Source organism: Lissotriton vulgaris, chromosome 10 (assembly GCF_964263255.1).
Source record: "Lissotriton vulgaris chromosome 10, aLisVul1.2, whole genome shotgun sequence".
NCBI lineage: Eukaryota > Metazoa > Chordata > Amphibia > Caudata > Salamandridae > Lissotriton > Lissotriton vulgaris.
The window spans coordinates 406,295,916-406,320,480 of NC_141698.1; positions in this window are offsets into that span (position 1 = coordinate 406,295,916).

Here is a 24,565-nt window from a genome sequence, read left to right on the forward strand (position 1 = left end):
TCGATGCACAATGAAAGCAGTCAGAATCATGTATGTGAGCCAGAGCTCCCCACAAAATATAACAACTATACATGGTTGGCATAGACATATTAAAAGGTTCCCGACCTGTCGCTAAAGAACTGAGAGAGTGCTGATTTTATCATGCGAAACCTCTGTGCAAAAACAAATATAGCAGTTAAATGCAGCATTACAGGTATCCTGCAAATGTACAAAAAAAGGATGAAGAATCGTTCAGCAGAAACAGAATTTGAACTCCCTCTTTGGTTTGCTGCAATTTTCTTACTATTCAACAGGTTCATAAGTGCCCCAAAAGTTGTGCATTGCTACGTGAGAAAGCCACAGCTCTTCACTGGTATTACTGGCCTCACACCAGGTGATACTATGTATATTAGAATGCCCAGCAGATCCAAAATGATGCCAGACATTTTAATTTAAATCATGAATCATTTACATAGTCCATTGTTATCCTGTAAATTAGTGTGGCCTTGGCGCTTGTTGACTTACAATAGTCTGTCAAGGACTAGAAGTAGGGATTGGTTCTTCAACTTTTTCTTAGAGGCTCTTGGGAAAGTCCACACCTTCTAAAACCCATAATGTCTGTTCTTGGTGCAAAATAGATTTCAGAGAGCATACCCTGGCAGCATCTGGTGAAAAATCCCAAAGTCAAAAAGACCTAAAAACCTCCAGAGTAATGGGTCCCCTTGCAGAAGAGTTCTTGGGAGGCTGAAGTTTTTAATCTGCAGGACTAGATCAGACAAGACTGGGGCAAACCTGTAGGTGACAAAACAGGGCCAAGCTGGATCTGTCCGGAGAGGAAGTGGAAGGGGCTGCCCTGCGTCATATCAGCTGGGTTTCACTGAACAGATCTGGAACAGGCAGGGCTGGAGCAGGGAAGAGTCCAATGGCAGGAGCAGGATGGAGCAGTTGTTACACACTGATACAATAAATGGAATCTCGTATCTAATGGTAGAACAGAAGTTACCTGAAACTCAGACCAGGAAGCATCGGACGTGAAGGGGCTGACCTGAGAAAGGGCATAGTGAAAATGAAGTTTGATGTCCATCTCAGAGTTGTGGGTTTTTTTTGGTGACCATCTTCAAATGGAGCATGTTTGGTGGCCATCTTGGTGTTTTACTAACATAGAGTTGAAGTAATGCTTTCCACAAACAGTGGTACCAGTTGTTAGCCCAGGATCATAAAATGGGCAGCACTGTTCTATCATAACTATGTTGGCACTCTTTACGAGGAAACATACAGATAGTCAGACTGAAAGACTGGGATGCATCACGATTAACCACAACCCTTTCCCTAATAGCTGCCGATATAGTTTAAGATGACACTACAACACTGGCTCAGCTACCCTACAGCTCACAGCCTCCTGATCACAGATCATTATAATTTTACTAGATATCTTAGCTTCTTTCACCACTGTCTCCTGCTCCACTATTATCCACTCCCTAACGTCTTGAATGGAATTCACTGCAAATGTTCTTCTCCTACATAGCTAACAACACCAGTTCATTCACATGTTTGTTATAGGTCCCAAAAGATTCCAATCACCTGCAGTGTTGTTTGGGGCTGCAATTGTCATCTTCAACCGCACGTGGAGAGGCTTAGGGCTCTGCTTTTATTAAAAATACCATACAAATTCACCAATACATTTATTTATGGATTAGCATTTAGGAAAAACTAATAGACTGGATGCCAGACTAACAATCCATGCCACAGTATAAAACGAAATGCTTGAAAAGAAGAAAAAAATAAATCATAAATAAAAGACCAAAACCATTAAACAAAAAACGCTGTTTACCCTGTAGTGATATAAAAGCTGAATTGGTTTCCCAAATGGACATTATTGTGTGGTCTTAGGCTCCATACCCTTTGCGGATGAAGTCTGCTTGACAAGGCCTAGTATCAAATTCTGGGCTGCTTCTTGAGTCTAAAGTGTTCGCAGCACCACAATCATCGCAGAATGTAGATAACAAATGTAAGAAGATGCCTTTTTATGCATAATTACCCACAATTATTTGGGTTTGGACTAATGTTGCTAGTTTTTTCATATTTAGTTTTTACTGTGCGCTTGAACTCTACTAACAAGGCTCCAGTGCATGGCTTGGATCCCAAAAATATGTTGAATTGGCTAAATCCCCGATTGGCACACTTAACGTACCTCCAAATGCATAGTAAGGTACCCCCTATACCTAGTCCTTATAGTTAACATGTCTCCAGGCCTCCCACTACAGCTTGGTAGTGCAGTTTTGAAACTACCTTTATAACCTGTCAACATAAACCTTTAGACAGACCTAAACTTTCTATTTTAATACTTAAAATGCATGGCTAATGTAAAGCCAGGCTTTTGGTCACATAGGTTAACGAAGATTTACACTATTACATTTATGGAATGCTAAATTCAGCATGGGAATAGCTAGAAAAAGTGTTGAATGACTCATTTTAATAGAATTTTAAATGCAATGTAATGGTGCCATCCAATTTTATATTACAATGAAGGAACAGTCACTTTTAAAAAGTTATCTGTTTTCTGCCTAAAATCAAAAGGCTTTGCTGCCATTGTCCAGTCGTCTCCTGATCCCTAAGAATTCCCCTGGAGTAAAATGTGGATTCCTCTCAGACAGTGGACAAACGGCTTTGGGTGTAGGTAGGTGTCTTTCTTTCTTGAGCAAGAAGACTGGGAGCTGTAACCAGCCCCTTCTTAAGCTTTAAAGAATGCCTACCTTGTCACAGCCAGATGTAGTTCACATCTTGGCCTACCTCCCTGGCAGGTTGGATCCAAAATCAGTGGGAGGGAGGAGAGCTGCCCATAACCGCTTTAGGTAGTGGACAAAGGGTTACCCTCCATCAACAGTCTAGCACTAGACATAAAAAGACACCCCTGGATACCTTCTTCAGATCACTACTGGACCTGTGGAAGACTGAAGAAGGACAGCAATCACTATTAAGACCTATGATGAGGACCTTAACAGCTGGACCTGCTCCAACTTGTACCCAGGAAAAAGAAGGGGACTCCAAGAGTCAGTTGACAGACATCCTGCTAAGCTACAGGGACACAAATGCTGCAAAATACCCACTTTTCTGGGAGGGCCCAGCTAACCAATTAATACTGGACCTGCCCTAGACCCTGCAGTTGGATTCTTTTGGAGTGTGTACTGACGCCCAAGTGCTCTTTCTGTTGTCTTGGGACCCTTGACTGGTGTCAGAGAATACTGCTCCTGCCTACACCTAGAAGGCTGGGACTTAAAAACCTTTTGGTTCTTTTTGCCTTGGGAACGATCATGGGACCGGGACAACCTGCCAGTCGATCTGCAGAGGGTGCATCGTTGGTTGGCCTGAATTTGCCACAGCTCCTTCTACATTCTTCTCCATAGCAGCAAATCCAATTCACTGGCTTCTGGAAAAATCAAACGTTCTTAGAGTACAGCCTGCATATTTGCCCACTGAGGAAGTCCCACTTCCAGAAAACCATGTAAGTTCAAAGGTAGAAAGTTTTTCTTGGCCCGAAGCCGTGCAGCATCCGATCAACATCAACTGCTTCCGGGGTGCAAACTCTGGCATTTTGTGGCTCAGAGCTTTTCACTCTTTTGTCCATGGCTTTACCAAGGACTTGTCCTTCACCTAACCATCGTCAACTAGCCTGTCTTTGGATCTAGCCTGCAGCCTTGCCCCTGAGGACTCTACCTTCTTGATAATGTTCTAAGTGTGAAGGTAACTTCCCGCTTGGGGCCAATCTGACCTATGTATCCACCCTGTGGTTCATAGCCGTCAGATTTAAACTTTACCAGTTGCCGGTGGTTGACACTTTGTACTTTTTTGTATAATTTTCATTGAAAACTTTAAAAATGTATGTCTCTAGTTCCATTTATTAGATATCTGTCACTTTAGTGTTATTTTATTCATCGAAATATTTTCAATATTTGTAAATTGGAGCGTGATTTTTGTTGTGTTGAGTTTTGGTCTTTCTAAATGCTTTACATATTTTCTTAAGTTAATGCTGTCTACTCTGTCCCATTACACCAGAGATTGAGCTTATGTTTACATTACAGAAAACTTCACTGGACCTACCTTTATTAGTTATGGTATTACTTGTGGTCGCCTACCATCCACCCCAACTAACAATTCACTTTCTCACACCATTGCAATGTTAACTGATACCCCAAGGAGTGTAAGCAGTAGCATGCCTAATTCTGATAGAAAGAACACAAGGACACCATGGAAAAAGTACTTGCAGAATCAGCTCTGTCTGTAAAAGCAGGAGTAAGGTTGTCAGAGCATAAGTTTCCCTTTTCTTTACAGAGGCACTGAAATGCTTAAACGTGTCATAGAATCAACAACATTATTTAAATATTTGCTTGATCTACTAAGCGCTCATTGAGAGAAAAAGCAGCCAGTACTCTGATGCTATCGTTTGTGAGTGTAAATTCAGACATTACAGACATATGACATGAGCCATAAAATCTAAGTCAGGAGCATGTGCTTTTTCCTGGGAAAACACTGATTAAGAAGATATCCCAGATTACTATGCTCATAATCAAGAAATCAGTGCAATGCTACTTTATAAGTGGTGAAGTACAATGGGCTAAGAAACCCACTGGATATCCAAGCCATAGTTCGAAGACAAAAGTGTTTTACCACTCCCAAAGTGTGGGATGGGAACAATGCTTCTAATTCTGCAGGGTGTCACCTTCAGCTTTTGTGCAACTTGCACCCTGACCATGGTACTTCTCCATCCCATGTGTCGAGGGTAAATCTGTATGTTTCTTTTGCATTTTATTTTTTAAAGTGTGGTCAGGATTAATCGCCATTTTAGCCCCACTTTTTCCTTGGACTTCTCCTTCTACTGAACTTCAGCCTCAGTTAATGATAGCTTGCTAGAGAAATCAGATGTTGCAAGTGTGGGCGAGTGTTGGAAATAGCCCTTTTAGCAGGGTTATCCCCAAACTTTTTTTTGCTTCTTCCTCCCTTGTTTTTCCTGACCTGTGGTTGTTGGCAATAGGAATCTGGGCACTTTACCACTGCTGATCAGTGATAAAGTGCAAATGCTCTCTGTTAGATTTGGGGTCTCTAGTTGGCACAGGTAGGTACTTGTGACAAATAGGGACCTTTGCCTCTAGCCAGGGTAAGGAGGTACACTCCTAAAATAACCACTGCTCACCCCCTTGGTAGCTTGGCACAAGCAGACAGGCTTATCTCAGAGGCAGTGTGTAAAGCATTTGTGACCACATACAGTAATCGAGTAACTACACTACAGATGGACACCACACAGGTTTTATATCAAAAATAAGTATTCTTTATATAGACTTAACACAAGACCACAAACGACAAAAATCCACAATACTGTACTTAAAATGGTAGTTTTAGCTTAGTTCTGTTCAGTTCTTAAAATGCAACACTTTAAGTCAATGCACCTGATGCTTCCACAACAAAAGTGTTCCAGCAATGGAAATGCAGCAAAGTTCCACTGCAAAGAAATAAAGACGTGAAGATCTTCCAGATATGGCACGCTTCTCCGCTGTTGCAATAAGTCTTGGCTTGATGCATCAGCTGCAGCGGCGACACCCTTGTTCAGAGATGCAATGGCGGCTTTGGTGGCAACACTCTTCTCCCTCAATGCGAGACACTTCTGCTCGATGCAGCAACTGCAGCGGAAACACACTTGTTCAGAGATGCGACGACAGCGGTTCTGACGGTGCCACGTTTCACCATGGATGCGAGGTGCTTTTCTTGATGCGTGCAATGCGTCAGCTATAGCGGCGAAATCCTTGTTCAGAAATGCGACAGTAGCGACGGCGACACACTTCTTCTTCAGTGCGAGACGGTTCTCTTGATGCGGTGCAATGCGTCAGCTACAGCGGCGCCATCCTTGTTTGGAAATGTGACGGAGTGACTGCGACACGCTTCTTCTTCTGTGCAAGATGCTTCTCTCGATGCGGTGCAATGCGTTAGCTACAGCGGCAACACCCTTGTTCAGAGATGGGACGGCAGTGGCTGCGACGGTAACACGCTTCTTCCTCTTGAGTCGCGACTCCAGCTCCTTGCGACACGCAGTCCCTCAGGAGGCCCAAAACAGCAGCAGGCACTTCCAAATAACTCTTGGGGAGCTGGTGGTTGAAGTCTGTTGTCCCTGAGACTTCAGCAGGAGGCAAGGTCTGTTCCAAGCCCTTGGAGATCCTTACAAGTTGAAATAAAGTACACAACATTCCTTTCTCCTCCCTTTGGCAGTCAGGCAACCACTACAGGCCAATCTCCCAAGCAGCACTTCAGCTTAGGGATAGTCTCTCCTCAGCTTCTTCTGGTTCCACTCCTCAGCCAAGGTTTCTTCTTGTTGTCCAAAAGTGATCCAATTTCTTGGGATCAGGGTCCCAATATTTATACCCCAAAATCCTTTGTTCTCTGGGAGCAGAGGGGCCTCTGCCCAGTCCAAACTAGTTTTGGAGCACTCTGTTGATATGAATCCTTCTTTCCTTTCATAGTGTAGGCCAGAAACATCAGACGCCCCACAGGAGGTGGAGCCAGCATTTTGGAGGGAAAGCACAGCACTGGAGCACTTTGTTGACATGATTCCTTCTCTTCTTTCACAGTGCAGGGCAGAGACATCAGATGCACCACAGGGGGTGGAGCCAGCACTGTGGGGGGCAGACACAGTCCAATTCAGGTCACAGGTGCAACTCCTCCCTCCTATCTAGATGAAGATCTCTCTATTCAACACTGGGTGACTCACCCTGTCTCCTGGAATCCCCCAGCACTGTTACTCAAACTCCAGACAAGAAATTCCCAACCTAGCAGAGGCAAGCTTGGATAGTTATACAATAAAATACCTACTTTCCAAAAGTGGTATTTTCAAACACAGAATGTTAAAACCAACTTCACTAAAAGATGTATTTTATCATTCTGAGTTTAGGCATACTAAACTCGAATTTCTACTGTGTTCCCTGAGTCAGTTAGGATTATAAAATGTAATAATGTAACTGCCCAATCTGGCCTATGGAGAACAGAGGGCCTTGCAATAGTGAACAACGAAAATGGCTGTAATTCACTATTAGAACATGCCACATACACCAGGGCATGTCCTACATTATACTTACAATGCACCCTGCCCTTGAGCCTACCATAGGGGTGTCTGATATTAAGAAAAGGGAACGTTTAGGGCTGGCAAGTGGGTGCACTTGCCCAGTCAACATGGCAGTACCATGTATTATTTTAGATATTTGCCAACATATCAAGTCGTAAAACTAAATTAGTATAAAAGATTCAAAGTAAACCATTTTAAAGATTGAAATTCTCTGTTTTGGGAACAGTGTTATTTAAACATTTTGTGAACAGTTAGGGCCAGATGTAGGTCGGTCGGTAACGGCCGAAAATCGGTATTTTCGGCCGTTACCGACCGGTTTACAAGTTTTGGCATGTAGGGGGCAATATTTTACCGAATCTGTAAAATTACCGATTCGGTAATTTTACCGATTCGGTAAAATAAAACATCAGTAAATTTACAGATTTGAAGCCACCCATACGTAGGTGGGACTCTTCAGAGTCCCAGGAGACTTAACGAATTGGTATTTTACCATCAAAACCAATTTGATGGTAAAATACCGATTCCGGTGTGCATGCACATGTGTGCATGCACACCTATGTCATGTGACAGGCAGACCTGCCCTTAGGGCAGGTATGCCTGCCACATGGCACCTGTGCCTGTTTTGGGGGTGCCAGAGGGTGTCAAAGTGACACCCCCTGCACCCTTGTGAATTCTTTAATTACCGATTCGGTAAATACCGAATCGGTAATGCCTAATCATTCCTATGGGCTTCAAAGCCCATAGGAATGAATGGGCATTACCGATTCGGTATTTACCGAATCGGTAATTAAAGAATTGTTAAGGATTCGGTAACAAATCCAGATGTTGGCACCTACATACCATTTACCGATTTGAAATACCCAATCGGTACAATTCGGTATTTTAAAATTGGTAAATGTTTTTTACCTACATCTGGCCCTAAGTGTCTCCAAACATTGTGTTTCCTTTGGATGCTGTCTTGGTGATTTGTTATTTTCTTTCAAGGGTTCCAAGCGCTGCAATTTATTTCAGCTTCGCTAACAGTAATTGACCGGGAATACTGTATTGTTGTGTTTTGCCTGGGGCTGGGCTTTCATTACAGAACAGCGCCTAACTCCTTCTTTAATTGCGGCCTTACAGCCATGAGATTTCCTTTTTATGGTGCCTCGTGCTCCCATCAGTCTGCTGTTCTCACGATGAGGGTATGTTTTCTGTGCCGCACTCATGTTAAATTGCTGTAAGCTTGCTCATATATACCCATGACTCGTTAATGCTTAGGTCAGACACATATACATGTATATTCAGAACCTTGAGTCCTGATTGCTGAGGGTTTTGAGCTTTCTCTCTTGCAGAGAGAACAGGGTTCTCTTTAATTGCCTACTCCGTGGAACATGGTCTGAAATAGTGCCTGACGAAGTGCCCGGCCACTGACACCTGATGTCAGCCATGTTTCCTGCTCCACTCGCTGAAATTGTGAACATTTAGAAAGAGCCAATGATATCTTTCCAGGCTGGATGGTGTTCATTAGTATGAGTGCTGGCAGGTTCATCATCAGAGAAACAGTGGGTGACAGCTGACACAGGGGAGCATTCCTCAGCATTGCCGAGACTGTTTGATGTGTTTTATCTAGGACCCCGATCAATTTTGTGACCTCATGCCCCTATACGGCTATAATCAATACATATTCCTATAATGGCATAACAATCAGAGCCATATTTCAGTAACTCGCCTCTGCATTCCATGACAGTCCATGACACAGCATGTAGTGTAGTTCCTAGTTTCCCACTAGGCCCTGCGCATTGGAATAACATAAACAGTAGTATGGACGTAGAAGTGCGGATCTTCCAGGCCTCTACTGACTATGCTAAACTTAATTGGGTGTGTTACCAACTAGCTCAGAGGTCACTGGAAACTTTCTTCTCTGCATAGGAAGTGATCAGCTTCCCTGGCACAGACAAGAAGGGATTCAGCTTTCCAACAACCGTGCAACATGACAACTTTGCTTCACAGATCAAGAGTCACTCTCTAGGGTCGTGTGAAACAATAGACATGTATTTCACTCTGTCAGGTTAGTGCAGTTTACTTTCACGAGATGTAGAGAATAGAGAGACGGGCGTTTGTCAATAAAGGGTTAACATTTATTGAACAGTCTTTCTTCTCGTACAAGAGAAATGTATTGCCACAATTGCAAAAGCATTGATATGGGGCCCGGTAACGGCCGAATTCGGCCGTTACCGACCGGTAAATGGACATTCCTGATGTAGATGAGCCATTTTACAGATTCGGTAAATTTACCGAATCTGTAAATTTACCGAATCGGTAAAATACCGAATCGGTATTTTTACCGATTTGGTAATTTCCTAATGTAGGTGGGACTCTTCTGAGTCCCACAGGCCAGTCAGATTTGGTATTTTACCATCCAATCCTATTGGATGGTAAAATACCGAATACAGGTGTGCATGCACATGTGTGCATGCACACCAGCGCCATGTGACACACAGACATGCCCTTAGGGCATGTCTGTGTGCCACATGGCACACGTGCCTGAATACAGGGTGCTAGAGGGTGTCAAAGTGACACCCCCTGCACCCTTTCAAAGGGCCCGATGTAGGTGGCCAATACCGGTCGGAAACGGCCGAATTCTGCCGTTTCCGACCGGTATTTGGCCTTTTGAGATGTAGGGGACCTTTTTTTCTCCGATTCGGTATTTTACTGATTCGGTAAAATTACCGAATCGGAAAAATACCGAATCGGTAAGTTTACCGATTTTAAAAAATCGGGATGTCGGTGGGACTACTTTCAGTCCCACAGGCCCTTCAGATTCGGTATTTTAACACCCAATCCAATTGGGAGTTAAAATACCGAATCCAGGTGTGCATGCACATGTGTGCATGCACACCTATGCCATGTGACAGACAGACATGCCCTTAGGGCATGTCTTTGTGCCACATGGCACACAAGCCAGTATTGGGGGTGATGGAGGGTGTCAAAGTGACACCCCCTGCACCCTTGCAGAAATCGGTAATTACCGAATCGGTAAATACCGATTCGGTAATGCACATTGATTCCTATGGGCTTCAAGGCCCATAGGAATCAATGGGGGATACCGATTCGGTATTTACAGAATCGGTAAATACCGAATCTTACAGATTCGGTATTTACCGATTCTGAAATACCCACATCTCCCCCCCTCCAATTTACCACTTCTTAAATACCGAATCGGTATGATTCGGTATTTAAGAAGTGGTAAATTGGAGTTTACCTACATCGGGCCCAAAATTCGGTATTTACCGATTTGGTAAATACCGAATCGGTAATGCCCATTGATTCCTATGGGCTTTAATGCCCATAGGAATCAATGGGCATTACCGATTCGGTATTTACCGAATCTGTAAATACCGATTCCTTCCGATTCGGTAATTTTTAAAATGAAATTACCTACATCTGCCCTTCTCTTTTTTACCACTTCTTGAATACCGATTCGGTATGAATCGGTATTTATGAAGTGGTAAAAAAGATTTACCTACATCGGGCCCCTGGTTTCTTAGCCATACAATGGTTTAAAAGTAATAAAACACATATACATTCATATATACATTAGGCTAAAATACTCAACTGGTGCTTCTAACTAAGCCTACCCCGGTGTGCCTGACCTAAGCCTAACACGTGGAAGGGGAGTAAGTAAGTAGCTTTAAGTTAAGTTGGTTTTGCCAAGGTTTGCTTCAAGAATTCTCTTCTAAGGGTTTAGTCAACACCATACCTCTGAATAGAATGATGGAGGTCTGGTATCTCCTTCAGGGGAAACTCGGTATCCCAGTCACCCGCGAGGGCAGACTAGAAACGCTGGAGCTGGATTTCTCTGCAGGAGAAAGGCAGCGTCTCTCTTCAGCGCGTCGAGGAGGAGGAGGGGGGACAGCGTCCGCGGGCAGCTCAGCATCTGCTGGGCGCTTCGCAGAGGGACGGCTGTTCAGCTCCTAAGCTCACCACACCATAGTTCGCGCTTTAGCAGCGATAATGGTATCAGTAGCTTCACCAACAGCAGCGGGGCAGCAGCATCAGCGTACTGCATACAGCATACAACAGCAATGGGACACCAGCAATTGCTTAAGGCAACGTTGGTAGTATTTATACCTGACAGGTGCCTGGTTTGACGCAAGTTTGCTGGACATAAGACATCAATTAAAGATGTCACTAGGAAGTGATAGCTTTCAGTTGCTCATTAGAGTTCCATTACTAATCAAAACACAGCAAGCGGGGATTTCCAGGTTTGCTGAGTTTTTATCTTGTTGAAGAACTCGGAGTGTTAATCTAGGAATATCAGATAGTGACTTCTGCTCTGTCATTGCACTAATTGGTTGCAAAGGAAGTGGCAGAGAACTATTCTGGAATGTGGCTCTGTTCGTGTGAGGCCAGAGATGACTTTCTGAATATCGCACTTGAACGGTTATGCCAATATAGGGAATAAATGGATTTATAGCCGAATAGGGGCATAAGGTCACAGTATCGATCAGGAACCTAGATAAACACGCAACAACCACTCCACGTTTTCATGTCCATCAAATTACTAAAACTAGAGCAATTTAGATGCATGTGTAACATTGCCCACCCCAAAATACATAAATGCATTCGAAATAGGCGTATATTGTAATACGTGAAATTTAGGTACTGTACGTTTTTGAAGCATAGAAATCATTCAAAAATTATTGCATATGAAATCAATGAACGATTATGCAAAAAGAATTACACATGAAATATCTCTGAAACAGAAGAAGGGCGAAATAAATCATCAGATATAAATGCATTGCAATAAATGTGCTAGAGGCTGATGTAAGTTCGTTATGTCTCTAGATGTGTGTAGAAATAGAAGTTCGAAGCTTCTGTTCTCTAAGAATAGTTTTTACCTTAAGCAAAGAATTGATTGTGCCAAAAAAAGGTCAATATTAAAAAATGTCCAATTCAAAAGAATTAATGATTGAACGGGGAAATAGAGTTCCAACGCTTTTAGCAGTTTTTGTTGATCAAAACTGAAGGCCGAATTCAGAGTTCATGGGAACGCTGTGTGTCGGAAAGCTTCTCCAAAGTTATTGTTTCTGTACGGGTGAGAACATCGTATCAGACAGGCTCTCAAAGAATTGGTCTACAAAATCAGGTGACAGTTCAACCAAATTCGATAGCGCTTTAACTTGGCAGGTGTGAGAATGATTGCTGTCATCATAGTCGGGAGCAGCAATGCTCACAGAAGGTCGTACCTGGGTGATTTTGCTTTTGTCACTCGCTCCACTGTTACCACCTAGTCGTAGTACAGGAGTCTCAACGAATGCCGTCATCAGGATTGGTAGCCGCTGGGGACAACACAATGCGTGAGCCGTTATTTGACTGAGCAAAGTATCGACGTCCATTGGTACTGCTGATGGAAGTGAAAGACAGATGTCCAACACGCACTCATCTCCGCATAGCATACATCGAAGTACCGGTAAGATACAATTCTGCCATAAAGGTCTGAATGAAAGGAACCAGGTCATGTTTAGATCTCTCAGCCTGGCCAATCCAAGGACGTTAGTTATCCTGTCCCGGTAGCGCATTGCTAGAATTGTCTCTTCCATTCCCATGGGAGCTATGTCTGAGTTTCGGCTTGCCATAACGAAGCAGGATGGTCAAAAAGAAAATCCCTGCTACAAGTCCCAAAAATAAGGGTATGCCGCCAAAAACAGAGTGAACAAAATTAGGAACGATTCCCAAAATTAATGCTGATAAAACTAAATTTATGATTTTTAACAAAAATAAACCTATCCAAAGCTCGTTTTTATTAGACGGTGTCCCAATCAAACAGGTCAAAGTCATGACATATTTGGGCTTGACTCTTGACCACCAACTTACTTGGAACCCCCAGTTGGAGGTTTTAATTCTCAAATTCGTTCGCCTTGCAGGATGCTTGCTGAAGGAACAGAAAAAAACCTTGACCAAACGCATCACACCAGCGTTAAAAATCTACGAGGCCAAGGTCAATGCAGCTACCCTGTATGGAGCGGACATATGGGGTTATAAAGGCTTGTCAGCACTAACCACTGCACAGAACAGGTTTTTCGGAACTTAGTGGGGCTTCCACAATCGTCACCCATAAAACCACTGCTTTTAGACTTAGGTTGTAGACCGCTGAATGAGATGGCACAATATCGCCTTGCAGCTCTCTGGCGTCGCCTCTGGACGACCCAAGAGCTTAGTCTTTTCGCTCATGAATTGGGCGAGATTAGATCATTGTGGGGTGCTCACAAAATCCCATGGCTGCGGGAGGTTAAACAAATATTGTATTCTATGGGCCTCCCCGAATTATGGCTACATCCTGAATGTTCTAGGTTCCCATCTAAAGTGGAATTTAAAGAGCAATTTTGGGCTGCTAAGAAATCTGCACTGGTCTCTCTTTCATCAGAAAATAGCCTAACGGGACTGTTCTTAACACACAAGATAACACCGTCCCTGGAGCCCTATTGGGACTTGATATGCAAAACCCTCGACCGTAAACTGTATCATCAGTTTCGGGTGGGTACTTTGCCGATCAACTCCTTTACCGTAAAGTGGGCGAAGAATACAAGCAACAAATGCCCTTTTTGTCCTGACCAGGTTGAAAGTATCGGTCATCTGTTTTTTGCATGCCCAGCATATCGATTGCCTCGACAAAAATGGTTGAAACCTATTTGTAAAACCTTAAACTGTGGGGGGAATCGTGTAGCCCTGTTGAAATTACGCGATTTACGTAGTGAAAAATCTGTAATTTGTGTTGCTAAATTTTTGGGGTGGATGTGGCTGATTCGCGCAAAGAAATTAACAAAATTTTAAAATAATGTCTGTCAATTGGTTGAAGGTAAATTCCCTTACCTTTCTGGGGTTCCATTGTAAAATGTTGTAATTGTTGAAAATGTTTTTATGTCTGCTGTCTTTTATGAATTTTATTCGAAATAAAGACTAATTGAACTGAACTGAACTGATTCCCAAAATTGCTTGAAAGGGTGTTAGCAGTCCCGTAAAAATCGTCTTAAATATGCCTGGGATGCCTGTGGCACTAGACATGTTAAGGAGTTGGCTGAGCATTTCTACGAAATGCACGGGGCAATTTGTTGATAAAAGTTCATGAACTTCAGTAGCTGTCCTTGCAACTAGAAGATCATACGTCTCTTTTGATGACGTTATAGGCACTGTTGTCTGTAAAAGCACAGACTTCATTTTGCTTAAAGTATCAATTCGTATAGAATAGAGATTCAGACGAGGCCAGATGGGAGTCACTGTGTCTGCAGGCCCACTCGGAAACAATGCTTGCATACAGCATTTGACCATGGATGTTACGCTTACTAGATAACTTTTCCCTGGCACAAGGCCACAACATCTTTGATCCGTTCTAAGAATGTAACTCCCGTTTGCAAGTTGCATAAAGAAGGGCTCTATCTGAGTTGCAGTTGTGACTAGCTGGTGGCATGAAAGGATGTTAGAATTTCCATCACATGCTCCGTGTAAATTAATACCCTGACACAAAAGTATACCGCTTAGTAAATGTTTACAATTTTCACCACTAAGAAATACATTTTTGTCGCTGTCACTATAGCAAGAATGTGTGTATGGTAATTTCCATTCAGATTTTACATATCCTTTACCCAATTGTTCATACTGGCCAGTAGGTATGTATTCAAGGCACTTTTTAAATCGGAAAGTTGTTATCGGAATAGTGATAATTCCGTGTATTATCCATTCAATGACAGGACTCTCTGACATTGTCAATGGTAATCTCTCAAGTTTTTCGATGCTCAGGATTGTATAGTCTGCTCCTTTCTGTGCCAAACTGATCTGTTTATCAGTAAGGTTAAAAATGGAAAATAATGACGTTGTGTTGATTAAACGCCAAGGCACATAGCCTGAACGAAGATTTTGCAGCGTCCAGCCTAATTGTATAATAGAACATAATTGAGATTGGCCATGCTGTAACATTAGCAAGTCTCTGTCTATCACATCAAAGGCAGAGGATACAATATTGTCCAACGAATATATTCTGGAAGACAGAGTCATTAACCCATTGTCTACTACAGAAAGCGATTTCTCCAAATCAATACGATCAATTTCTCGTATTTTTTCTGCTGTTTCAATTTGTTTGGCTTTCCAAGCCTCGTTGTAAGCAGCATAGATACTGGTCGCTATGAAACGCTTTTGACGCTGTTTACGTGGTCCAAGATGAAATCGCGCAAATCAGCACCATCTTTTAGTAAAGACAAGTGTTGCTTAATTTCAGCCAGTGTGGATGATGTTAGCCATTCAAGGCAGAGTTTCCCTACACTGTATCTTGGTATTATCCCTGGATGTTGTCTCTGGGAGTATCTCGGGTCTAGTCTGGTCATTTTTAACCCCTGTGTTTTGTTCAGGAATCTATCTTGACAGTTGTTTGTGTCAGTAGGCCAGATTAACCACTTTTTCCAATCAGGATGTGTTCTGTTAAAATGAGAAATTTGTGAAACGTCTAACTCAATATCTGCAGTTATATTTTCAGGTATTGGCTTTGGAATAGACGGTGTTTTAAGGTCTTTGATCTTAGCTAGGCCAAGACAGGATGTTTGGTGTATTGTGTCATTTAAAAACAACATTTGTTCTGGTATCATGCAGGTTCTAAATAGTGCTTCAATGCCTTGTACCTGCCAATCTTTTGTACCCCAAATGGTTTTCGTTTCAATGTTATTTTTCCAATAATCAAAACCAAATGTCATCATTTTTTCATAAAATGCTTCTGAATATATCAATTTAGAATTTGTCAGCATTGTTTTCATTCCTGTTTTATCTAACAGTTTGTAATAAAACGTTTCTGCATCACTAGTGTTAAACCCTGAGAAGTATTTGAATTTCTCAAAAAATGCTTTAGAACTGCTTTTAGGTGGTGTATCACAATGTTCCCATTGATTATACATAAAAACATTTCTAGGCTGTGCAGATTTATGCAAATAGTGATCACCATAATGTGTGTAGCAAAATAACTGCTCATAACTAGATGAACCTTGTAAATAATCATGATCTGTGAATCTAGCTGGCATTACTAAATCAGACATCATGTCATTAATACTGTTAAAGTCCCAATCATTAGAGAATGTACTAGGTTTTACAAAGTCACTTAAGGAAACCTTCAGTTGATGAGGATACTTCAGGATTTCGACCGGACCATAGATCTCATAGTCAGTTTTCTCCCATACTACCCCACCAGGTATTGGAATTGCTGTGACATTTACTGTTGACAGTTCTCTTTTCTTCACGTGGGATGATCTGTGTGGTTTGAGGACTAGGTTGATGTTCTGACTTGCTGTGTCCATTCAATTGTAATAAACTTTCCTAAAATTAAAACTAAAATTAGGCATAGTAGGAGTATGAATACCCCTGAAATAATCCAATGCTCAATCAAAGGTGAATCCAGATATAATTCTTTGATTTGTTGAAGGAGTCCTGTTGTATTTTCTTTAGAATACTTTTTTGTTTCTGGCATCACTTAGGGGACGTTTTGATCTTCAGAGAAGTTGTCGAAGTTGATGAAATAACCAGAGGCAGTTCTGTCAATTGATGGGATTGTTCTTTCAATCTGTCTTTCGGTAGCATTTTCTGATGCCACATTAGTGTAGACTGGTGTTGTTTCTTGACGAACTGTTTCAATCTGTGTCTCAAGAGGCACGAGTTCCATGGCATTATTGCATAGTCCTTCACTGTGCACTGCAGGCTGATCGAATGTGATTAGTCTTTCAGTTTGAACCTCTTGGATTGTTGCAAGTTTGGGTATTCTGTTGTTTCTTGGGAGTCCACTGGGCCTACTGTTGATTATAGGCCACATGCTTGTGGTTTTACCAGGTCGATAGACACGACCCTGTTCTCCTTTTTACCAGCAAGGGGCGGTAGTACAACTGATCTTGTTCCGGTGACTGCCAAGACAGGTACTGCTTTTCTGTAAGAAGGCCCAAATTCCTTCTTCACCGCGCTTTTTTCTCTGACTAGATCCCCAATCTTTGGAATCCAGACAGGCCTTGCTGGGGCTGTTGCTTGTGGTGCCTCGTCAGTGGTAGATGGCTGTTGCTTTAACTTTATGTTGCTTAAGGATTTTCTTGTTTCATTCAGTTCCTGTAAAACAGCCAAACGATCTTTGATGTCAAAGTCTGTTGTTTTTTCTTGTACCACTGACATCTGACTATCGAGGTCCTGAATGTTCATTCTAATTCCGAACAATAGTTCGTATGGGCTGGAACCTTTTAGAGAATTTCTTGGCAAGTTATTAAGACTGGTCTGGACACTTATTAGATGTTTGACCCACCCAGCGCCTGAACCTAATACCTTCGCTGTTATAGATCGCTTTATGTCCCGGTTTTTTCTTTCAACCACACTATTCCCTCCGGGGTGCGACGGACAAAAATACCGCAACCCAATTCCCATGCTGGCCATGGCCTCCTTATAAGCTCGAGAGCTGAAAGCAGGACCCTGGTCAGAATGGAACGTGGTAATTGCGTATATGCCGATATGGACTCGCAAATCTTTTATAACAGTTCTAGGCGTCAGCCGAGCGCTGGAGGCCACATTTTTAAGTGTGTTTAGCCTTAACTGTGTACAATGGGACGCGCTTCTCTTCTTTGATTGCGCAGATAGACCGCCTTATGCTGTCTAGCAGGGATCCTGAAACTACACTGGCCTGTTCATTACTGCGATCTCTGTTGCAGTTTTCACAATTTTGAGCAAAACATTGAATATCTATACTCATTCCTGACCACCAGTACTCTGATTGTAATTCTTTCAGAGAATCCTTAATTGTTTGGTGTCTCAGACCCAACCCCATGTGTGCTTCCAGTAGGAGGAAGCCCCTCCTGCTCCTGTTTGGAATTACTCTGTCCCCCACTCCAGGTATTCGAGCAAAAGGATTGGAGTTTGCATCGATTACGTATGCATAATTGAGTGGATAGTTCACGGGTAGTGCTGCACAGTCACCTTTTACGGTAGTTTTTACTGCCAGCATTGTTTCCCCGTCTATGTATTTTTCTGTACGCTTTTTTGTGGCTACGGAAGCCGGTTTAGTTGCTTCCACTATGGCTGTATTAGCCAATGAATTCCCTGCAACGTGAACGCCATCACATTGAAGACTCTGTGCGTGAATCATGTGAGTCTTTTGTAGTTCTTTGTGTAAAAGAGCTACCTGTTTCCAGAGCAATTTATGCTTTATTGTGGCACCTGTGTCATCTTTGTAATCGTTTTCAATCCACCTCTGCAATTTATTGTTGTAAGAGTAGACGCATAAATGAGAATCGCACACGATAAGTGTCGGGAATTCACGTTCTGCATTTTCGAGCGCCATCTTTAAACATCTGATTTCAGTTCTCTGAACCGAACAGTTTCTTACAGATTCAGTTTTTGTTACTTTCGGTCTGAATTTACCGCACAGCCAACGACCTTTAATTATCGCACAGGCTGCATCGTAGGATTTGCTCTCTACGTTGAAATGCTGTACAAACCTATCTGTATAGATTATACAGGCGTATTGTGGGAGAGGCAGAATTTCGATTGGCAGAGGATATTCTTCTTCATATTCTAAATCATTCAGTTCTTTGAATTGCGGGGCGAAATAGTATTTCACATCTTCCGCTCCTAGAGAATCTACATACTGTATCCATTTCGGATCCAGTGACACTGTAGGCAGGTTTACTGGGCTGAATAGCGCTTCGAAGGCGGATTCCGCTGTAAGGATATTAATCCGTTTGCCGTGTGCTAGTTCTCGTTCATTTGCTAATGCGATTTGCACTGCTTTCACAGTTCTTTCTGTGTGACTGAATGTTTCTTCTGCTTGTGTGTACAAGTGAGATTTAATTGAAATTGGTACCTTTTCTCCCTCATTAGAGGTTAGGTATGTGAATCCGCATCTTCCTGGGATGACTCGGATTACAAGATCGCGTGTATTGTCACGTGTATCTAGTTTTGTTTTTGCTAACATGTCTGTTTGCAGTGATCTCAAAATTTCTGTGTGTTTTTGAGTCCAATTGATTTGTTTAAAATCAGGTTTAATTAGTTCGTAGAGAGGTTTAACCCTCTCTGCGTAATTTAGTATGTAAGTTCTTCCGAAATTCAGAAAACCTAGAATGGATTGTAAATTCTTCAGCGTTTTAGGAGCTTGGAGTACAGCGCACTTCTCTAAGAAGTTGTCCGCTAGGCTTTTCCCTTCACTTGATAATCCGTACCCTTGAGAATAGTACTGTCAGATGGGCAATTCGGGACTTTTTAAAGTTGAATTTGTAACCCTCTGCTGCGAACCCAAGTATAATGGTGTTCACTCTTTTCAAGTGAGTATCCAAGTCGTCGTCTGTGAGATAGATATCATCTACGTAAGATAATGCCTCATCATCATATATTTGTAGTAACTCTGTTACTCTAGGTGAGAATAGTCCTGGGCTGTTCTTGAACCCCTGTGGGAGTCGACAGAATTTTTTCTGTGACCCAAATGCAGAGAAAGCGGTCAAATATCTGCTTTCCGGTGCAATGTTTTGACAAAAGAAACCATTAGATATTTCTAATGTCGTATTATATTTTTTCCTAACTATGTTATTCATTAGGGCTGCACTATGCGAGTTTTGTACTGCAAAAGTTTTGCAACATGTATTAAGGTGTCTGTAGTCCAATACTAGACGATATGAATTGTCTGGCTTGGAGACAGGAAACAGAGGATTGTTCATTTGAGAGGTGCATGTTTCAATCACCCCCTGGTATTCAAGTTGATCTAAGATCTCCCTGACCTGTTTTTAGCTTCTTGCTTAATGGGACACTACCGTTGGGCAGTTGGTTCACTTTTTAATTGGATTTTGTGAGGAGTTGAGTCCTCATCCCATCCTACATGATTTTTATATAATGCAGGTGCCTGGGCTACTGCCCATTTCCTTGCATAAGTATATTTTTTGTGAATCAGAATGTGATTCGAGAAGGCAGGCATAATCACTTCTTCGCCACGAGGGCACTCCCTGACAAACTCTGGGGGCCAATCTTTTTCAGCTAACAGAATATCATAGCCTTTTGAGAGCTTATCCCAAAATAGACCTCTTATTTTCCTAGTCTTATCACCCTCTATACGCAATGTTATTTCGTATATTTTATGGGGCTCGCTAAGTCTGGTGTCGGCAGTTTCAACCTGAATGTATTCATTCGAGTCCACTGTCTCCAGATGACTCATCAAGATCTTGCGCGCTATACTGATTTCTGCTGCACTGTCCAACATTGTCAATGCCCACTCCCCGTTTTTCAACTGTGTCCTCAGTATTCTCGGCATGGTTGATTACTCTAATACTGGCTACCTTCTTTTTTGAAAATTGAGATTTTTTACTCTGAGCAGGTTCCTTGTCTTTGGACTTGGTGTGCTCTCCTGGGTCTGACCGTCCTCTTCTTTCCGAATTCTGTGGAAAAGATCGAGAGGGACGTGTATCAATAATTTGATATCTATCAGGTTTTTTCAGATTATCCCTATTTCTAAGGTTATATCTTTTCTCAGAGGGCTCCCTCTGGGGAGACTGGTGTTCTCGAGTCGGAGTTCTTTCCCTCCGTCGAGGAGACCTTCCTCTGGACTGGAAAACTTTTTCCTTGGGAGTGGATTGTTTATTTCCATCCCAGCTCTTTTTAGGAGTATTTAAATTATTTTTAATAAATAATTTTTCAGGATTTTCGAGCAGTTGGGGCTTTACTGGTTTCCCACCCAAGCTGTCTCTACCTAATTCTTCATAGCATTTTTCTATGATTTTTGCAAGCTCAAATGGCTGATCTTTTATATCTGTTTCCTCCAACTTCTGGCGGATCGCCACAGATGCTGCTTCTCCCTTTATGTTGGCTAATAAAATAGCCGAGACCTGCTTGAAGTCTTTCAGTAATTTTATACCAAGAGTTAAAGCGGGCTCTGTACCGTATTCATTTTGAATCTGTTTTAGCACTTCTGGTATTACCGCCATAGACGGAACACCATGTGTTTTTGTGTAAATGGAAGCAAAGACTGTACCCCAAGTGTCACAGTCCTCCACGTGTGGTGCGATTCCCATAGGAAGGCAGATTGTCAAGATTCTGTGTTTCTCTATAGGGGTAGTATCAGGAAATACTGCCTCTATTTGAGTGATTTTCTGTGCTAACCAGAAAGGAATTTGTTCCCGTTTTACGAGTGTTTTACCAAGACATGATTGTATGTTCTGTGGTGTAATTTTATTAGTGTTCCCCTGATGAGGGGTCAGCTGTGGTACATTAACAGCTGGTTGGACTGTTGCAGTCCGCATTACATATTGGACTAATTGCTTAAGTATTTTTATTAATGTTTTTAGCTGTACTAACAGCTCTTCTTTAGACATTTTTACAATGTCAGGATGTGGTGTGTAGCTGGCTAGAACCGGCCACGTTGCTCCTGGTCTACCTAGTGGACCGAGCCTGGTTATGTGATCATTATGTTTTAGGGCACCATTAAACCAGAGCAGGTGCTCTTGGAATTTAAGTGGAATTTCAATCTCCTCGAAAGGAGCTTACTCTTCCGGAGGTTCCTCTATTTTGTAATAGTGAAACTCTTTTGTTGTAGCGTTTGCCGCTGGAAAGTTTATCCATGAATAGAATACCTCTGTCTGACGATATTCGTGAGCCTCTATCATGAAAATTACTGTACCACCTTGTGGTGTCAGTCCGTTCTCTATAAGTTTTAACGTTATAGATTTTCTTAAGTGGACCGGGATGATAATTGCATCCGGGTCTGTCTGTAGGAGACTCGAGTCCTCCTCTATTAGTAGGGTTGCCAGTCTAACTGCTTCCCTTTCTTCTTCACTGTCTGTCATTTTTTATAAATGCAGGCTTTGCAGAGTTGGTCTCCAAGGAGACAAAGATTAGGTGCACAATATTTTGGAACACTGTATCCTTCAACGTTGAATAAACCAGAGCTTTACATAGGAATCTCTTCCTACTGAGTTCGGGCGGATTTTAACCTTTCACCCACTCCAGACGTCTATTGGAGTATTTACGGGAGAAAGGGGTCTGTGTGAAATATGCACGACTGAGTTACTCTAACGTCTTGCGTTAGTTTATCGCCTTACCAAACGTTGGGCGCCATGTAGTGTAGTTCCTAGTTTCCCACTAGGCCCTGCGCATTGGAATAACATAAACAGTAGTATCGACGTAGAAGTGCAGATCTTCCAGACCTCTACTGACTATGCTAAACTTAATTGGGTGTGTTACCAACTAGCTCAGAGGTCACTGGAAACGTTCTTCTCTGCATAGGAAGTGATCAGCTTCCCTGGCACAGACAAGAAGGGATTCAGCTTTCCAACAACCGTGCAACATGACAACTTTGCTTCTCAGATCAAGAGTCAATCTCTAGGGTCGTGTGAAACAATAGACATGTATTTCACTCAGTCAGGTTAGTGCAGTTTACTTTCACGAGATGTAGAGAATAGAGAGACGGGCGTTTGTCAATAAAGGGTTAACATTTATTGAACAGTCTTTCTTCTCGTACAAGAGAAATGTATTGCCACAATTGCAAGACTTGTTATGATAAAAAGTACGTACAGTAAGATAAGTATTGCAGGATAATACTGTAAAAGCATTGATATGGTTTCTTAGCCATACAATGGTTTAAAAGTAATAAAACATATATACATTCATATATACATTAGGCTAAAATACTCAACTGGTGCTTCTAACTAAGCCTACCCCGGTGTGCCTGACCTAAGCCTAACACGTGGAAGGGGAGTAATTAAGTAGCTTTAAGTTAAGTTGGTTTTGCCAAGGTTTGCTTCAAGAATTCTCTTCTAAGGGTTTAGTCAACACCATACCTCTGAATAGAATGATGGAGGTCTGGTATCTCCTTCAGGGGAAACTCGGTATCCCAGTCACCCCCGAGGGCAGACTAGAAACGCTGGAGCTGGATTTCTCTGCAGGAGAAAGGCAGCGTCTCTCTTCAGCGCGTCGAGGAGGAGGAGGGGGGACAGCGTCCGCGGGCAGCTTGGCATCTGCTGGGCTCTTCGCAGAGGGACGGCTGTTCAGCTCCTAAGCTCACCACACCATCGTTCGCGCTTTAGCAGCGATAATGGTATCAGTAGCTTCACCAACAGCAGCGGGGCAGCAGCATCAGCTTACTGCATACAGCATACAACAGCAATGGGACACCAGCAATTGCTTAAGGCAACGTTGGTAGTATTTATACCTGACAGGTGCCTGGTTTGACGCAAGTTTGCTGGACATAAGACGTCAATTAAAGATGTCACTAGGAAGTGATAGCTATCAGTTGATCATTAGAGTTCCATTACTAATCAAAACACAGCAAGCAGGGATTTCCAGGTTTGCAGAGTTTTTATCTTGTTGAAGAACTCGGAGTGTTAATCTAGGAATATCAGATAGTGACTTCTGCTCTGTCATTGCACTAATTTATTTTATTTATTTATTTATTTATTTATTGCTATTTTTAAAGCGCGCAAATACCCATACGGGTGTCTCGGCGCTAATGATCAGAGAACTCCTTGCTCTTTGAGGGTGGTTAGACAGAAGAGAAAAGCCATGTCTTGAGGCTCTTTCGGAATTTGATAAGTGTGGGGGCAGTTTTGATATGCAGTGGGAGGGTATTCCATAGTTTGGCAGTAGCTGTAGTAAAGCACCTATCTCCCCAAGTGGCTTTTTTTGTCCGAGGGACAGACAGCATGCAAGTAGTTGAGGATCGAAGTGTTCTGCGATGCTCTAGAGGATGGAGAGCTATTTTTAGGAACTTAGGCCCTGGGTAGTTAAGGGTCTTGTAAGCTATACAAAGAGCCTTGAATTTTATTCGGTTCCTAATTGGGAGCCAGTGAAGCTCCTTGATACGGTGTGATACTGAAGTGAATTTGGGGATTGAAAGTAAAATTCTTGCAGCCGCATTTTGGACGGTCTGGAATTTGTTAAGGACTCCTTCCTGCGCATTAAGAAGCAGAGAGTTGCAGTAGTCCGTTTTTGAGAACAATTGGTTGCAAAGGAAGTGGCAGAGAACTATTCTGGAATGTGGCTCTGTTCGTGTGAGGCCAGAGATGACTTTCTGAATATCGCACTTGAACGGTTATGCCAATATAGGGAATACATGGATTTATAGCCGAATAGGGGCATAAGGTCACAGTATCGATCAGGAACCTAGATAAACACGCAACAAGCAGAAGCCACTTCCTTAGATTCCTAGATAGCACACCGAGTTCTTTCGACATACCAAACCCCCAGCAACCTGGGAAAGCCCCGCTTGCTTTGTGTTGATTAGAAATAGAACTCCTGCGAGCACTGTAAGAACAACCAGTTCGTAGTGACATCTTTATTGACGTCTTATGTCCAAAAAACGTACGTCAATCTCTGCACCTTTCAGGTATAAATATACCAACGTTGCCTTAAGCAAGCACACGGTGGTGGTGAATACTGGAGGAGAACAGCTGTCCCCTTGCAGAGAGCCCAGCAGATGTGAGAAGCCCACGGACGCTGCCCCTCCTCCTTGACGCGCTG